This window comes from Chroicocephalus ridibundus, chromosome Z (genome assembly GCF_963924245.1).
Source record: "Chroicocephalus ridibundus chromosome Z, bChrRid1.1, whole genome shotgun sequence".
Taxonomy (NCBI): domain Eukaryota; kingdom Metazoa; phylum Chordata; class Aves; order Charadriiformes; family Laridae; genus Chroicocephalus; species Chroicocephalus ridibundus.
Window position 1 is genome coordinate 53,480,162 of NC_086316.1, and position 6,000 is coordinate 53,486,161.

Sequence of the window (6,000 nt, forward strand, 5' to 3'; positions counted from 1 at the left end):
CAATTTTCAGGCTTCAAGCTGGTTTATCAGCAGACCAAGGAGACCTTGAATATGTAAGGTGACTATGACAAACAGACTTTGTTTTATTCCCTGATGCATTATTTGCAAGTTTTAGCAAGGTGTTGGGTTTTTTCCTAGCCATGCCCACTGTTCTCTATTATCATACCATGTTCTGAGGGTGGAGACTCTATACTAAACAAGGTTTAAAAGATAATAACTGCCATTAAGGTCACCAATATGTCCCTCATAATATGATAAAAAAAGTTGCATTTCCAAAGAAGTTCATGTCATATATGAGTTTTGTGTTACTCAGAGAACTGGAATTGCATTTTTTGTCAATAAATTGCTGAACATAATAACAGCTCAAATATCTGATGTATTGCACTTAATTTTGACTTGTAATTTAATACATGGTACTGTATAATCATTAGTGTTTATTTAGTACAGTATCAGACAGTATCTCATTTAGAATACTATGATATCTCACGATTCTAGCATAATATGATTTTGAATACATGGTTAAATATTTTCTGTAATTTGGGCACAGTGTTAATTCCTAATATTAATAGAATTAATGTTTATCATACAGCAATTAGTTTGGAAAGGGTGGTGGGGTGCTTATTGCCTAACAGTTAAATGACAGCAGCAAGCAACTGAGCACCTGTATTTGGATCTCCTTTGTATCCACCTCCTGCTTTCCTAATGTGTCTCTGGCACTGGTGCATCAAAGAAAAACTGTTAAACAAAGCTGACAGGAGATAAAAAAAGAAGATGATATTCCAGAGAGAATGACGTCCTTGGAAGAACTTGCTTCTTTTTAGCATCTTTCTCTGTTGTTAATGTGTGTCTCAGATAACCTGTTGGAGACTTCTCAATGGTATTGTAAATTGGCATAGTTTTAGAGAGAAAAATGACTCCTTTATCCATGGCCAGTCAACAGTCTGTGTATTAATGCATTTCTCACTGTCTTCACCGAGATAAGCTCTATGTTTGGAATGTTCATTCTCCATTATTTAAAAATCATCAGGTAAACAAAAGCAAACCACAAACAAACAAAACAAAAAAAACAACAAAAAAAGAAATATCTTTTAAAATTTCTGGCTGATTCACAAAGAGAAAGCCAGACAAATTCTAGCAGCAAGTACCATTTGACTACAGAGTCTTCTTGTTTCTCAGTATTTTTCCCCACTGAATGTGTCAAAACTTTCTACCCTGAAATTCAGACTGCATCATGACTTTGGTTGTTAGGTCCCAGAGTAATCATGTACTTTACTCCCACTTTGTCCTTTGATACAGGTGTCTTCCAACACAATCATGCCATTGTTGATCAATTTAGGGAGACTCATGAGTGAAGAAGACAGAATATTCACAGGATCGGGACCTAGCTTGTAACACTCACTCCCACAGATACTGAGAATTCCCACAGGCTTGGCATTTTTCAGAACTAAGTATAAAACATGCTTTTATTTAGTTTTCCCCTGAGAAGGTATTTTCACTAGAAGATATGCACAGAGCCTTTCTCTCTACCCTAGATACATGCACACCAACACCCGCTTCCTCCTCCCCTCAAAAAAAACCCAACAAACCTCCACCCCAATTAAGCAAGCTATATCTGTTATGGGGTAAGAATGGGAAAGAAGGAGAAAAAGAAGAATGTCTGCTGTTTCTTCTATTTTTAAGTACTCCAGAGGCACTTTGATTCTATGGTGATGAGGCTATATATGTAGCTAGATAGTTAATTCCTTAGTCCTCTGAGGGAGTCACTGAAAAATAAATGTTGATATATAATTGACTCATAGACATATTGCCTCTGGCAACATGCTATAGAAATGGCATCATGAGATCTAGGGAAACAGATCACAGATTTTAGTAACTGACACTTCACATTTTGTAAGTTTATCCCTATATATTTCAAATGTTAATTGCATTTATAAATCTTCCTACATTTGGGTGAGGTTGGGCTTCATCTCCTTGACAGTAACCTAGTATTATATTTTAAATTTCCACAATTAAAATGACTAATATCTGCATGAGTTGGAACAGTAAAATTGCATGTTAATTGTAAATTCATTAAAACCGACACTTGCTCTGACATGTGACTGCATGAGCACTGTGGTGGTAAAGTGCTAGCAGTTCTTTTTTGACGCTGCATATATAATTAGAAAAAAATTGCTACCTCCTGTCAGGGTTTTCTGTCTAACCGTAGGGTATGTTTTCCATCTCTTTTGTTAATATTACATTTCTGAGGGTGTTTTATTGGTCCAACCAATAACAAGTAGTATTCTGAAACTAAGGGGAAAGAAATTGGTTGCTGTGATGATTGTTGCATGCGTTGCACAGAAAATAAAATGGGAAATACTGTAATTTGAATGCACAGTTTTGTGATAAATTCAGAGGACTGATTCAGTGACAACATCTAGATAGTTAACATTTTTGACTCCTTGAGGGGTATCAAGCCATCTTTGTGACAAGAGAGCATTCTCCTCAGATATGAGTAGACAATGAATTAGAAGAGATTTAAAAAAAGAAAAAAGAAAAGGGGAGGGGGGAATGAAGAATTACAGAATAATATAAACCAACAGTTAGTAGAAGGCATAATTGTTTAAATACAACTGGGTTGTAATGCATGTCAGGGAGACTTGTACAATTTTAGAATCTTAAGAGACCATATGTGGGGGCAGGCAGTGGGAGGAATGCAAAATTTGTGGGTTTAAAAAATAACAACAGAAACCTGTGGCAAAGTTCTAAAAAAAGATTATGTTAATTTATGATTCCTTGCCAAATGCAACTAGAGATTCATAGCACCAATTAAATCAAGTATTCTAATTAAAATGCGTTTTTTTGGTTTAAACCATTGAAGTTGTGGGAAGTTAGCGACAATGTGTTTCTCTAAGCTACCTAATAATTTTAAAATTTCAAGAATGAGAAAGAGTGTTAACAAAAAGAAAGAAGGTTTTGCAGTAAAGTCACAAAATCAGAAATGAGAAGATCAGAGATGTCTCTGTCATGTATGCTGGTTTGGGATCTCAGTGTTTTAAGATTAAGGATCCATTATCCCAGTATCAAGTTGGGATAGGAATTTTCCAACCAGAATTCCAACCAGGAATTTTCCAACCAGAAAAGAAGGGAAGACTAGATCTATCCTGTTGACCAAGCTTTAGCTCAGATATGGCGTAGTGTGTGTAGTATTTCATCGAAGCTCCAGAGTCAAAGGAGACATGCCTAGAGAAGCACCTCAACCAGGAGCCCGAGATGTGTAACATCTATATGTAGAAAATAATCTACAATTGCTGACACAACATGATCTCCCTTACATGGCTTTTATGTCAAGAGAACGAAATAATTTTTTTCAGATTTTCAAGTTGCCTGATGCATACAGATTTGTATGGTTCTAAAATTCTCATTTGGACTTTAACACTCAATTTAAAACAAACAAAAAACCCAACCAAACAAAAAACAACGAACGAAAAACCACAATCCCAAATCAAAATGTTAAGTACGATAGTGTCCTCTCTTCAGTCAAAAAAGTCCTCTGATGCCCCAAACTAGGTACCCATGTTTATAAAAACCTTGGTGCACGTAACACACCTTGGCAGTATTAGGTATTTAGACATTTTTTAATCACAATGCTTATTTACCAATTAGCATAATCTACAAATTTCTTAAAAGTCTCAGCAATTGTATTGAGTTTAAATGCTGTAAAAAGTTTTACTCAGTTTTACCTGAATCTAATTTGAACCAAACTGACAAGCACTAAGCTATTTAATTTCTTTGGCATTGGAATTTTTAAAGCAGGAGTAGTGAATTGTTTTTGCAGAGGTCATCATCCCAAGGTATGTCTTTAGGACATTCAGATGGAATGGCTAATCTGGAAAACACAAGTCCTGCACCCAGAATGTACCTTCATTTTTTAGAATGGGTCAGTTCAGGAGCCGGTAATGTCACAATCTGTATGAAAAGCATATGATCTTTGGTTCTCTGGTACACAACAGGATCATGGAGGAGTGCCTAAATTTCATGGATCCCAATAGGCTTTTTAAGTACAAAATAGCATCACACACAAGTAACATGAAACTGTAAGTACAAAAAAGAACTTCTCTGAGAAGGCTGTATTATCTCTGTTGACATTTGGGGACATTGTGTATTGACAAACTGCAAAAAATTCTCAGATTTTCCTTGATAACTTAGAACGCTTAATCAAATTAATTAAGCAATTAAAACATAGGCATATAAATTATTGTATTCCATATGTTACATGGAAAAAAATACATAGAAAAAATAAAAAAGTCAATAACATAAATAACACAGTAAACTGTAAGTCCATCCTAAATGCAGGAAAAAATCAAAGGCATGTTTGCTATAAACTAATAGTGTAAGAGCAATTTAAATGGATTAATAGTATATAGAGCTTTTTATATCAGTACTGAAATTTTCTTACTGCAATAAAAATAATGATGAAAATTAATAGATGAGATTGCAATTTCTCTTTGATTTTTTTTGTTTGTTTTGTTTTGCTTTTACCTTCCTTTTTCATGATTAAAAAAAGGACAAGGATAATTTAAATTTTTTTAGTAGAAGAAAAAGGTTCTGAAACATCCTTTCAGACAGAAGAACAATCAGACATACAGACAAAGTAGGTGGGGTGGGAGAGAAAAAAGATGAAAGATGATGAAGGTAGTAATTAGTACTAATTTTGTTTATAAAGTTCCATTACCCTCTCTGCCCAAGTCCCTGTTGGAGGATCCATGGAGCTTGACACCATAATTAAACAAAGGAAGACAAAACTGAAAATATTTACAAAGAGCATGAATGTTTCCCAAACCGCTTTCCTGAGGCCTAGAGAGGGGCAGCAGTGGTAGTGAAATATCAGGTCTGCATTGCTCACATCCACTAGAAAAATGCTCATTCCTTTGAGTCTGTAGGCCCTTTAAAGATGCAGGAGAGCGGCCATCTACACTCCATGAGGCAACAAACAAACAAAATGAAAAAACACAAAGTCTTGCAGCCTAAAAGGAAAGGAAAGTGCTATGAGTGGTGAATGGTTATGAGGTACGGACAACTCAGCAGGGGCTGGCAGAGAGGCAGGCAAGTCCCCAAGAAAAAAGGAGACATTCATCCTACAGGACAAAAAATTGTGGTTCCTGCTGTAAAGACAATTTTTCATTTTTGTCATTAACTGTTCTTTTTTTGTTGGCTTAAAAATAAAAGAGTATGTAGGAAGTTTGGGGGCAGAATGTCTATGGCATTCATTTTGGCTGGCAGGAGCACTACAAACCTACAAACTACAAACCTGTTGTGTTCAAAAAATATGGAGCATCTGAATATAGGTGTTTCATAAGGACTGAGCTGTATGTACTTCAGGGTTTCAGACAACATAATAAGCACAATGAAAATGATCTGCAGTTCTGAAGCAAGTGGAAAATTTCATAAGCATCAACAGGTCCATAGACCCTGAAGTGTGGCCACACTTTTAAGGAAAACTATGCATACAACAACCTCTTGCTTATTACATATGTTCTTAGTGTGTGTTCAGATTAACTCCTTTACTATTGCTGAGGCTTTTCTATTCAGATCACTAAGACTTTTTTATTCATATGCTGGTATCTTCTAGGCATCACAGCAACAATCCAGCTGCTCTGGGCTCCTATAAGTAAGCGTATAAGCAGAAAGTCATTGTCTTAAGATTATAAGGTTTTTTGACGAAATCAAATGCCCCTTTTCACTTCTAGCAGTGTTACAGAGCAAAAATACCTGAGAGAAAATGGTATGAATAGGATAGAGTTTGTGCATCACCACCAGAGTACATTGTCAGAGGCTAGGTATGATGCACACATGCACAGTCCTGCTGAGTTTCAGTAGGATAAATCTCTAAGAATAAATGTTCAGCAACACTAAGAAGCCACCGTAGTCATCTGTTTCAATGCAGCCGTGATAGCATAAACTGAAGGAGATTGCCACATTCTAGTGAGATTGCAATTTGGACTGCTGAGCTTTCATTGC